A 13505-nucleotide genomic window follows, 5' to 3' on the forward strand; every position below is an offset into this window, starting at 1 on the left:
GAAAAGCTCTGCAGTAGAAAGATTGAGAAATATTTCCACTAAACGTGCTAAGTCGTGTCCCGGTTTTTTAGGACACGGTTTTTTTTAGGGGAAAGGGAGGAAAACCAAGACAGAAGATAATGGACTGCCCCCGTACCCCTTAACATTTACAACCTCCCTAAAAATTGAAAACATGATCCCAGGCAATTAGGTCATAAGACTTCTTTTCTTTCTTTCTTTCTTCTTCTTTTTTAACCTCTTTAACTAGTCAACCCGGGCGGCAAACAAACACAGCCACCCTTAACCAGCCACAGCTCTAAGGAGCTGGCGACCGCTGCCTGCATTGAGCTCCCTGCCGGCACCTTCTGGTCGGACACCCTGTGCCAAGAAGCTCCCAGGAAGCGAACCGCAGTAGGGGCATGACACACATGTCATGGATGCACATGCGAGAGCATAATCTGACCAGAACGGGGAGACAGCGAGAGCAAAGGCCCGCAGATCCCGGCGGGAGAGCCGCCGCAATGGAGCCGGCGGCGGTGTGTGCGCGCACAGGTGCTTCAGGCCGGTGGCGCGGGGAGCTGGCGCGGCCGCCTCTGGGGCTCAGCACTCTCACCAGCGCGCAGAAGCCCCGGCTCCAGCCCAGCCTGGGTAACCCCAGGTCTGAGCTACTCGAGGAAGAGCCCAAGGAAAGGGCGCGAAGGGGGAAGGAGGGGAGGGGAGGTGGGGGCGGGGGAGGGAACCATCTCCTCATCTCGCATTTCTCTCCCCGGAGCTCTTCTGGTGGGAACCTTTGCTGAGCTCGTGCGCGCCTCCCGCCCCTCCTCCTCTCCACTCTGGGAGATCATCTCCTCTTCTCCCCTCGCTCGCCCCCCTCTCCCCTCTTTCCCTCCCTCCTTCCCTACCGCGTGCCTCCTCCCCTCCCCCTCGACTCCCTCCCCTCCGGCGGCAGCAGCAGTAGCCGCCGCTTCAGCGGAGCCGGAGATGGGCAGAGAGCGCGCGCGGCGCAGCAGCTCCGGATCCACAGCCCTCCCCGCCGGCAGCTCCCTGCGCCCCCGCCGCCGCTGTCGCCGCCCCGGCGTCCCCAGGCTCCAGTCCCGCGCCTAGGACAGCGCCGCCACCGCCGCCCGGCCCTGCCTGCCGCCTGCGCTGCGCAGTCCTCGCGCGCGCCCGGATGGCGCTTCCCTCCCTGGACCGGTGAGTAGCCCGGAGAGCGCGGGGGTCGGGCGCCCGGGCTGGACGCCCAGAGAACACCCCTTGCTTTAGGAGGTACCACAAAACCACCTGCTGTGATTCCTCAACCTCGAGGCAGGGAGTCCAGGGAGGGCGCTGCTCCGCGGTCTCCGAGGGGCTGTTTGATTTCAACTCTACCTGCTGGCAACCTGAACCCCCTCTCCCTGCCGGGGACCGCTGCCGGCAGCTCGCGGTCCCGCCTCACCTTCCAGCTGCCGACCCCCCACACCAAGCCTTAGCGTTGGATGGCCCTGACCCTCCCCGTCACCCGACGCGGGGTCTTCTCTGCCCTCAGGGTCCCCGCGTTTGCCTCTTCTGATTTCCCGCTTCTGTCAGCTGGCAAACGCCCGCGTCTGCCACCCTTCACCGGGTCTCGCTCCTGACAAAGCCTTCTCCTCAAAGTCCGCCTCTGACCCACCTTCTCTCCTTTTACAAAGCCTGCCTGGCTCGCGAGCCCCACTGTCCCGCCGTATTCCTTCGCAGAGCGAATGGTCCACCGGGTGATTTCTGACCTCATTCCCTCGACACGATGGTGCCTCTTTTCTGTCTGCTTTTCTGACAGTCACCTCCGGGAACTGGCACAACGCTGATCCTGGCTTGTGTACAGTTACTTTGTTTCTTAGCACCTGGGCTGTTTAGGGTCTGATCTGATCAAGCCTGAAAACGGAAAGACAAAAACCAAAATAAAACACACACACACACACACACACACACACACACACAACCTTTTGCGACTAAACTTTTTTGTTATTGTTGTTTAAAAGAACACACCTATTTACGCTGCTCAAATTTGTTCTGTTCATTTTTAGAGGCTTCTTAGCTGACACGGGGAACGCCTCTATTGTACCTGTTCTCCCGAAACTGGTCTTAGTTTCAGGTTGAGAACCATGCACCTGACTGGGTGATGAATCTTCTTCAGCAACGACACTATCAGCAACTCTTGAGGATAAGGAGCTTTTCCTTGAAGGAGAGGAGAGTGGCACAAAACTCACCCTTTAAAACCTTTGGCTTTGCAATAAGACAGAGCCCTTATTTTTCTTTAGGTTTAATGGCTGAGAGTGGGATATAGTGAGATCAGAAAACGTGTGCTGAAAAGCTCCTGCATGATCTGAGCGCAGATGTTGTGTTGTATCTTCGAATCCAGTCTTTCTGTAGAAGTTTTCTTAGGGCAGCTGCCCTTTCTTCTGGAACCATGTTTAACGTTTTAGTATCTCTAGTTGGCTTGAGGGAAAACAGAGAGTTGTGTTCAATGAATGAATATGAGGGAGATGAAGGATTTAAATACTAAAGTTCCCCATGTTTTGAAATCTTAAAAACAAAACTACTCGCACACAATTTATGATTCAGTTTTGCAAAGAAGTGATGAAAACATATTAACTTCAGCATATTTTACTTTATAGAACTGATGGTCATAGACCTTTGTGCCCTAATTCATGCAGACAAGAGTATTCAGAAATAAATGTCAGAAACTTTAAAAGGTGCCCCATTTGAGTGTGTGGTGTGTGAATATGAATTTCCTGGTAACGTGATCATTATTATTTTAACTGATTTTGGAGAAATAAAAATTAAATTGGCTTTCTTGCTCTTGTAGTTGATGCAGAGAGATGTTTCCTCACTTTAAACTAGCAAATCTCTGCCTACACAAGAAATACAAGGGAAAAGTTGAGCAATTATTTAGAGAATTTGTCTAGTGAGGATTGCCTTAAAAGCTTCCCTTACCCAATGTCAACATTTAAAAAAAATTGTTTTAACTCAAACTGTATCTGAGACTTTATTTCTCTTTTTCTGTGACATGGGCAGAAATGCAGTGAGCAAGTCACTAACAAGCAATGCTTTTAAGTAATTGTGGAGAGCTGCATCTAAAGTCAGGAGGAGCTATGAGTAATGACTTTATTGTTGGTTTTCTAAATTTAGAAGTTTTGGTTGTTTAAACTTAATGCTCGACTAAGAAGAATATTCAAAAACAAGTTTTAAAACTTACAATTACTACAAATATGCACATGTGGTCATATGAAGTGGATAGATGGTAGATAAGTTATGAGCTGAATCAAAAGATCATTTTTTTTCCTTTTAATGCTTTTACTGTTTTATAACAGTGGATGCTTACTGTATGCAACGTGTCCAACAACATTGAATCTGTATTGGAAAAGATACACCCAATTGAATGAAAAGGAAAGCAAGGAGCAATGATGACTTTGATCAGTTATTGTCCAAAATTGTATAAATGATAAGTTCAAGTGATTATGCTAACATAATTCTAATTAATGTCAAATTCTAAACAATATCAGAAATGTCTCCACACACCTTTTGCGTGGATAAATGCTTATTTATATACATGCAATATTAAAATGGTCTCAGAATTGGCTATGAAAATGCAAGTAATCAATCTGCCATACATTCTGGCAGGAATTTCAGGAACTCTTGATTAACTGGAACTCAGGATCTGCCTAAATTTCAAGTCATTGTCATTTTTAATATTTTGCAAAACATCTAAATCTAACACTTGGGGAAACAAGGCATACCAATATTTGAATGGCACACCTTTCAATATCATTAAGTTGTATCTTCTATTGCTCACAATTATGTGCCACCTAGAGGATGGGATAGGTCTACAGTAAATGTTTACAATGGTAAAGAGAGATTAAAAAATTGGTATTAGGAAATTTAAAACTGCGGAAATGATCTAGATTATTTCACCAATAGATTATATTATTTGAATGCTGTATGTGAAACCATTTTTTGGCCTTGTGTAGTGTGTGTGGGGTTGTGTTGAGGAAGAGAAAGCATGCAAGAAGGGAGAGAGAAAGGATAAAAATCTAAGGATACTTGTTTAAATTCTTTACTCAAGTAAAGGTAACTAAATACAGGTTCTGTTATTTTGGTATTTGGGATAATAGCTTTTTTCCAACTTGGATTTTAAGAAATGTTTCCTTAATTACAGCAATAACAATTCCCTTTTTTTTTTTTTAATGAAGTGGCTCATCTATTTTATTCAGTAAAACCTGGGGATTATAGCCAAACTGTTTTATGTCAACTAATTGACCTAAATAATATTTTAGACAAATTTAAAAACAAAACCTTGAAATAAGGAAAACGCAAATGTTCACACACCTAAAATTATATTAAATAAAGAGCCAAGTGCTTTCTTTAGTGTTCTATGAAGGGTAGAAGATTCCATTGAGGGATAACTACATAAAATATTTTTATAGCTTAATATATATCGTTTATATTTTTCTGTTTATATACCCATATATATTCAATTTTTATGGATTTTTGCTTTTTTATTTATAATTCACAAGGATCTGCATATCATTAAATGCCTCAAATTTTATGAATTCAAAATAATCCTCATATTTTACTTGTACATATCAAATTATTACATCAATGTTTACATATGGCTGTTTTCCATCTTTATTCCATAGGGGAAGGAATATTTAACCAAAAATTCTCAAACAACAAATAAGCAAAATGAATATTTCGCAACTAGCATGATGATTTAACCAGAGTTTAATAATGCTTTCAAAGTGATACTCTCATGGTTGATGGGGGGTGGGAGGGAGGGGAGAGTGGGTGATGGGTATTGAGGAGGGCACCTTTTGGGATGAGCACTGGGTGTTGTATGGAAACCAATTTGACAATAAATTTCATATATTGACAAAAAAAGTGATACTCTCATAAGATCAATGAAACAATTGAAATTCTTGCAGAAAAGAAACATTTAGATTCTGTGATTTAACATGTGACTGTGTGAAATTCATTTTTATTCATGTAGCTGCAAAGAGAATGTTTGGCATTTTTAAGGGAAGGAAACACAGACTTTAGATATCAATTGGAGGATGTAGAGGGCACTCCATTCTCATCATTTTACTATACCTTACGCAAGGTTTTTAAATAGTTAATAGGAACAGAATTAGAATCCAGGTCTCCTGACCCCATGCCGTAAATCTTTCTATAAAATAAAAATCAATTTCCCCTCTGATTTTATTTTAAGGTTATCAGGGAAAAATCAGTTTGAGTATTAAAGAACACTGAAAGTTGTGAAATGAGTCTGTGCTTCTTCAGGGAATGCCCAGTCCTGTGACCATCACAGTTGAAAGTAATATTTTTCTGCTCAGTCTTTTCCACCTTCAGGTTAAAGCTTGGGAAGTGTTTTGAAAATTTAACTGTTATTGGTTCACATAAAAACATTTTAACATTTTTGCTTAACTTTCATCATAAATTCTACACCCATAAGATTTCTTTAATTTCCTGGATACTTCCCTTTTAACTTTTAATAGATAGTTCATTGAAAAATATTCCTAAAAACAGATTTTGGTTTCCCTAAGTAAAACAGGTGAAATAAACATATAGTTTCATCTCTCCCTATATTCAGTCTTTTTGTGATCACAGAGAAGGTTTATGTATCCACACACAAACTTTTTGTGTTTGTTTTGTTTTGTTTTGTTTTGTCACTCTAGCCTGTGAATAGTTCAGATGGTCAGGGAAGATAAATTTGTTTCACAAAGTTCCAAGCCTGCAACTGAAAATCCTAGCACTTTTATCTTTCTCGCCACTGATCAGACAGATCAGTGAAAATAAATGACTAAATCAATGGGAAACCATCATCATTACTGGGTAAAAGATAAACTTTCAAATGTATTCTTGGTGATGGTGCCTTATCGGTGCTGTCTCACCTAGGAGGAGCAACATAGTAATATAGACTGATTTCTCAATGACATTACATGGAAGAATACTGTGTTGTCTACGTGTGCCTGGGTTAATTGAAGTTCCAAGAATCTGTGATTTCGGACTGCTGTGTGTCTGGTTCAAAAGCTGAGGGGAGGGGCACCTGGGTTGTTCAGTCGGTTAAGCCTGCTCCAACTCTTGGTTTCAGCTCCGGTCATGATTTCAGGGTTCGTGGGTTCGAGCCCCACACTAGGTTCTGTGCTGACAGTGTGGAGCCTGTTGGGGATTCTCTCTGTCTGTCTCTCACTCTCTCTCTCTGCCCCTCCTCAGCTCATGTGCACGTGCATTCTCTCTCTCTCAAAATAAATAAACTTAAAAAAAAAAGCTGAGGGGAAAGCCTTGTCTTAGAAAATGGCCTTCTTTAAACCAACTAAGACATGGATTTAACTGAAAAAAATGACTACATTCATAAGGCTCCCATAACCTAATTTCTTTGGAATATAGTTCAGCCTCCACTTATTGAGGGCCTACTGTACGGGAAGAACTGAAGTCATAACTACAGACACAGGACGAATGTGATATAGGTCCTGCCCTCAATCAACTTACAGTATAATTGGAGAGACAGATAAGAACAAACAGAAAAAAGAGTGATAGGACACCAGCTAGCCTTAACCTACGATAGCCACCATGTTACTGAACAAGGATGTCCAAAGAAAAAAAATCAAAAAGACTATACTTAGTCTTAATATGCCTTGCCAAAATTGATGGAGGTTTGCCATGACTAAGTCTTGGCAAAAAAATAATCTATGTTCTTAAAAAAGCATATGTTTTCATTGCTTCCCATATTAATTTTAACTCTGACAAAGATGTTTGATACTTGCGTATTATTAAGAACAAATATAGATGGTCCCATACTAATGAAGCCAATGGTTGATTCAGTCTTCATGGTCAGTAGGTAAGTTTTTAAGGAAATGTAACTGAATATACACTTTTAACATAAGTCTGAAATACCAAGTTTGTCTTTTAAGAAACCTAAACCTTCAAGGAAAATTCTATGGGAAATGTACAAAAGAGGAAAGAAATGGAGATAGTGATCAATATATGTAATATCTATGCAACAATGAACATTTACAAACTGCTTTAGCAAAATATATTTAAATTTAAAGAGGTAATTTTAAGTTCCTGTGTCCTATTTACTCTAATAATGAACATTTATTGAGCAGGTATGGCTGTGTGATAGAAAGGGACATAGGGCTGTTAGTGATAATGATGGCTTTGTGCTTTGACCTGTAGGAGACAACTGGCTGTTTCAATAGCTAATTCCTGCTGACTTTAGAGACCCATAAAGGGTCTGAGATTTTACTTTCTAAATTAAGCATGAATAATTGATACTAGAACTTGTTTTGGAGGGACTACATGAGGGCAGTCAATTTAACTTGTCCTATTTGTCCACATCAATAGCTGGCATTTGTCTGACCCACTGAATGGCTAAGCAATACTTACAGAAATAGGAGTGGAAAAAACATCCAGAGGTGTTGACAGGTATTTACATGGAAAATTCAGAAACTGGGGCCATCCCTTGCTGTTTCTAATACATTTTTTTGCCAAGATTAAGGGGAATAGATCAAATCATAGATCAAATCACGGTCAGAGCTGTCTGGCGGGGGATGGCAGATTCAGCAGTGTTAAATTTAGGACCCTTGTAGCAGTTTGGGAGAGCCATTTTTTCATGTAAAACAGAGATGCCACAGGAGCCAGGCAAGCTGGGAGCTTGAATATACCATTACCATTTCCATTTGATAAATGAGGTCTACAGAACCCTGTCTCACATTGTTAGTCATTGAGTGTGAGTTGACTCACCCCAAAATGATATGTTCCCTGCATGATAGGGAGGTGACCAATCCAAAGTGCCGAGGGACACTTGCAAGTAGAGGCTGTCTGCCTTTTCCAGAGGCTTTTGTCAGCAATATTGTTAGTCACAGAGGCCTGTATTTCACAGATTTATTAGGAATGTGGGACACCAAATGTAGAGACTATGCCACAGCTTACTTGACAACTTCCAACACAGAGTATGGGCTAGGACCTCAGTCAAAGGATGCCAATTTTTGGATTAGCTGATATGAAAGTCCAAGTAATATATCCAAGTGAGTTACATACTGTCTCCAGTACCCACAGATTCTAGTAAGATGCTGGGCACCTTTTCTGTTGGTTGGAGTTGAATAGACTAGGGGTTTTTCTTTGACTGCCAGATGGATTAAATAATACAAATCTGCCCATATAGTCCCAAGAAACCTTATTTGATAAGCAGAGTCCTGAATTCTGTCAGGGTTTATCAGTCACTTTAATTTGTGTGTGTGTGTGTGTGTGTGTGTGTGTGTGTGTGTGTGTGTATGAAAACACCACAGTCAAGACATTGCTGATGGAAGCTTCTGACTTTGTCATAAACAGGATATCATTATGTAGTTAAAGTTTTGTGCAGCGGAGGGTAGAGGCATTCATACTGCCAACCTACTGATGGCAAATGGCTGAGGAATTCAGCTACCCCTGGAGATAACCTGTTGTAACGTGGGGAGTTACTGCAAATGTGTATCCATGGTCATGACACATGAATATGAGTTTATCATTGTCCTTGGGGGCCAACAGGATACAAAAGAAGGCATTGACACAGTCCAGTGTAGTATAGAAATTGTTTAGTCTGTGCAATGAATTCAGTTACATGAACAGTTAGGGATAATCCATTCTGAGCTTCCAGTTCTGTCTTTTTCATTATTCATATTGAGCTGTTCTGTTAAGATATTGCATCTTGTACTACCCATGTGGTCTTCAGGTGTGTAATCAGAGCTGTGATTTCCTTTTCTTGTCCTGGGATTTTATACTGGTTTTGTTGGTGGACCATCTGGGAAGAAACAGAAAGAAGACTAGAAAGTGATTTGCATGTTCTATTAACACTTCTCTACATGTGGCCTTACCCAACTGTAGTAATCTTCTCAGGCACTTTAATGGGCGATGAAATATAAGCATTTAACACATTGATTTTTACCATACAGTCAAAGGTAAAAACAAGAAAATAGCACATTAAGTTGGCCCCAAAGTTTCTATTCACAAGGTCATGTTAGCTTTCCTTTTCCATTGAACTCTGCTTTAATGCCATTAGCTAGATCTGACTATTCTATAGATCCAGGTGAGAAAGTGACTTGAGTATTCAAATCCAACACATATGTAAAAGTTTGATTTCCCCTTCCACTTGAAATTTCTAGCATACTCTGTTGGATATATATGTATCAGGTAGGGATAAGGATACCTTGACTTCTAATTATGTCTCACTTTATTTATTTATTTATTTATTTATTTATTTATTTATTTAATTTTTGTTTGATTTATTTTTTTTTAAATTTACATCCAAGTTAGTTAGCATATAGTGCAACAATGATTTCAGGAGTAGATTCCTTAACGCCCCTTACCCATTTAGCCCATCCCCCCTCCTGCAACCCCTCCAGCAACCCCCTGTTCTCCATATTTGAGACTCTTTAATGTTTTTGTCTTCCTCCCTGTTTTTATATTATTTTTGCTTCTCTTCCCTTATGTTCATCTGCTTTGTATCCTAATCCCCATATAAGTGAAGTCATATGATATTTGTATTTCTTTGATTCACTAATTTCACTTAGCATAATACCCTCCAGTTCCATCCACATAGTTGCAAATGGCAAGATTTCATTCTTTTTGATTGTCAAGTAATACTGATTGTATATATATATACCCCATTTTCTTTATCCATTCATCCATCGATGGACATTTGTGCTCTTTCCATACTTTGGCTATTGTTGATAGTGCTGCTATTAACACTGGGATGCATGTGTCCCTTTGAAACAGCACTCCTGTATCCCTTGGATAAATACCTAGTAGTGCAATTGCTGGGTCATAGGGTAGTTCTATTTTTAATTTATGTCTCACTCTAAATCATAGGTCAAAGTAGAGGGGCAGAGAGGAATCAGGGAACAGGAAAGGAGAGAGACTTCATGTGTATTTTCAGTTTCAAATGATGTGGCAATAGCTTATGGCATAACCAAATGAACTTTGAATATTTTTGGTCCATTCAATACTCTGTATGTGGGGGAGTAAGGCCCTTACAGCTGATATGAGGCCCTCAAGGCTGTGTGGCTGACCAACATCATCTATTTCAGCCTTGGAAATCCTTGGATTCAGAAACCATAACCACACAGAATTTTTTTGCTAGTCAATCTCTGACTCAGTCTTGGCTCACAGACTGGTGACCCTCTTTAAGGACTCCATATTAATTTGGGGAATTAGCTTCCCCTTTGTCTAGAAAGCATCTCTAAAATTTTAATGGTTTTAACATTGGGGCTGGGTTTTAACATAAGGGAATGGCTTTCCTTAACAGTGGTGGAGACTTCAAGAATTTATCTTGATTTCTTTGGATCTCTTTCTAATTCTCTTTCTAATTCTTCATCAGAATTCTAAACTCAATCCAGGACAGTAAGAGTTCAAATACTGGTCAAAGCCTCATTTATGGTTTACCAAAGGAGTTTTTCTATCTTTGCAAAATCTCCCCAAGAAAGTTAAAACTCCCTTATAGCAACCAGCACTCCCTGTAAAACAAACAAACAAACAAACAAACAAATAAACAACAACAACAAATAACTGAGTGATTTTACTGTTACTCCAAATGAATCTATTTAGCCTGATAGAATGAAGGAGAGGTATAGCCATAAGACAACCATTATTCCTTAATAAACAATGTGTTCCATGCCTTCTTCTTTCTCATGTGAACCAATGTTCTAATGATTCACTTGGGTTCTGTTATGGCATTCTCCCTTTCATACTCAATGTATGTGTTCATCCCTGAAATAGGAGGCAACTCTCTGCCTATCCAGTACAAATCTTAATCTTAATGTTAGTTGTAACTTGTGCCACAGATCAGAGGCTGGCCACCAGATTGGCAAGAAAGTCCTTCAACCTGGAGGAGAATTAACAACAGAACAGCATTTGGAATCTGTATTTTAACCTATTTCCTGTTACTTAGCTTACCCGACCTCCCTTATTCTTCTTGATTAACAAGCAAAAAAAGTGGAGGACCATTATTGCCCAGTTGATTATATAATTTACTACAGATTCCCACAGTCTTCCTTCAAATCCCATTAATGGACCTGCAAGGCCCTCATCCTTCCTTTTCAAGGAAAAAAAAAGCCTTGTCTCTGTCAACATCCCATCCTTACTACCAAAATTATCAAAAACCCTGAAGAGTTTGAGATACTACTCTGCATTTAAACTGACCTGAGAACCTGCCACAGATTCATGGATGCTGGCAGAAGACATTAGGGTCAGAGATAAAGGACAATTTATTATTCACAGCAATAGCAGTAGCAAGGGTTTCAGCATTTTTGCAATAGTTCCCTAAGCTCTAGTTTCCACAAGGCAACACCAAGGAGACCAGAGTTAAACATTTCAAGAAAGGGATCCTGAACTTAAGGAATGCAAAACCTTCATAATGGATAATAAGTATGTCTCCTTTTACTCTAGAAAGAGATACCAGTACTATCTTCTGAGGTTATTTGCTCTACAAACATCTTTTAAAAGAAGTTCAGGGGGTGCCTGGGTGGCTCATGAACAGCAGACTCTGGATTTTGGCTCAGGTCATGATCTCATGGTTTGTGAGATCAAGCCCTGTGTCAGACTCTGTGCTGAGCATGGAGCCTGCTTGGGATTCATTCTCTCCCTCTCTCTCTGCCCCACCCTCGCTCATGCTCTTTCTCTCTCTCAAAGATAAATAAATAAACATTAAGAAAAAGTTCAGAACAAAAAGAAACCAGTGCTTCTTTCATAAGATGTGCAGAAATGTGATCGACCCATGGGAAATTGTCTCCTAACAATGACAGAAGATTTCAATAAGTGCTTGTTTTGATATGCTCTTTATCTATGGTATGATATATATTTATCCTTGCTACTTCCTAATGATCTAATGCTTTAAACATGTACAATCTGAGACTGATGAATCTCTCACTAAGACAGAAATTAAGAAGGAAAATCTAAAGCAATATATTGTATTTCAAGTGCAACATTAGACTGTTAATTAGTTGCTACTGAATATTTGGGTTATGGTCTATAGACTGTAGTTATATAATGGAGGACAGATTTAAAGATTGAGCATTTCTATGTAGGAAGTTAAAACTTGAGTCCAAACCACAGGATATAAGAAATGTCTATTTTATGTAATTATAGTAGATTATAAATAAAAACCATTAAACAAAAATGGGGTATATTCATGTTTCCCACAGCCTTAATGTTCCTCCATTATTTTACAGTTTGAAGGGAGCTTAAACTTTTTCAAATAATCAGCAGAAAAAGGCTTATAGCTATTTTATTTTCCTTAATTGTAGACTGTTTCTTCAAGACTGAGCATAGCTATTATCTTCTCTAATATGCATCTCCCACAACCCACGCTGAGACACATGCCTTTCTCTGTGTTGGTGTAATGCCCAGGCTCATCTGTACCATATTATGACTTTACAACATCACACTGGCATGATATGTTTATATGTGTTTCCCCCCACTGATTTACTCTGAAGCTGCTTTCTTACTAATCTTCAAAAGCCTAGTGCCTAGTTCCCCGATTGATGCATGGTGGGCCAATATTTATGCAGGTGAACAAAAGGTAGCAATGCCGATTAACACTGAACTTACCTTTGGATTTTTTAGAAAATTGCCTCCCATAAGGAATAAATGAACCAAAGATATGCAGAATATTTGAGCTGGAATAATCTTTAAGAGTTCTGAATGGCCACTGGTTTGCTGATAGCCATGTTAAATATCCAAATTCCGATGCTTCTTCTGTTTTGTGACATCCTGAAGCATTTACAATTATTTCATATTCAATGTGAAATCTTAAAATTTTATAGCTTGTATACTTTTAAAAATTGATGAGAGAATCATAAAAATACAATCCAAGCCCTTGTTCAATTATCAAAAGTTTTATCAAAAGTTGATCAATTATCAAAAGTTTCAATTATCAAAATTATCAATATTATTGATTATATTATCTAGGACAGCTTTCTCTTTTAACCCTCAGTTAGAAATTTCAAAGCCTTTGACTTTTCCCCTTTATCAAAGTGTTAGACTAAGGATGAGCATACCTCCCTTTCACCTTTTGCCCTGATGCACAGGTGCTGTTTTCTTCATTTCTTTGTCATAGTGGTTTTTTTTCCCCTGGTGTTCAGACATCTGCTGCCCATGCATGCCAACCTTTGCGTTTTGTATCCCTGCCCCACATCGGCCACTATTGTTATAACCAGTGCTGCCAACTCTGAAATCTGGTGCATTTCTCCCCTGCCTTTTTCTCCAATTTTTCAATTTATTCTGCATCCTATTGCTTACTCATGTTCTAAAAACAAAACACATGAACAAAAGTCTTTCTCCAAGGGTCAGCTACCTTCTGTGCCATGTACTTGAAGAATCAGATGAAATGACGGGCTCTCTGGTTCTCGTTGTGTTTGCTGGTTGTTCATGGGCTAGCTGCAATTTCATTTCAATTCAGGGGCTGTGGTTTTCTGGTTTTGTTCCAGAGCCAATTTGAAAATTTAAGAATTCTAAATTCTGAATTTTGATTAACCAGATTT

At 39.9% G+C, this 13505-nt stretch overlaps 1 protein-coding gene across 1 annotated transcript in view; it reads left to right on the plus strand.

The window, feature by feature from the left end:
* Window positions 1-719: 719 nt before the first annotated feature.
* Window positions 720-13505, plus strand: part of FUT9 (fucosyltransferase 9) — a 199542-nt gene continuing 186756 nt past the window's right edge. The window contains exon 1 of the mRNA XM_043591962.1: window positions 720-1173. The gene's annotated coding sequence lies outside the window, so the exon portion shown is untranslated. The remainder of the gene's footprint in view (window positions 1174-13505) is intronic.

Source organism: Prionailurus bengalensis, chromosome B2 (genome assembly GCF_016509475.1).
Source record: "Prionailurus bengalensis isolate Pbe53 chromosome B2, Fcat_Pben_1.1_paternal_pri, whole genome shotgun sequence".
Taxonomy (NCBI): Eukaryota; Metazoa; Chordata; class Mammalia; order Carnivora; family Felidae; genus Prionailurus; species Prionailurus bengalensis.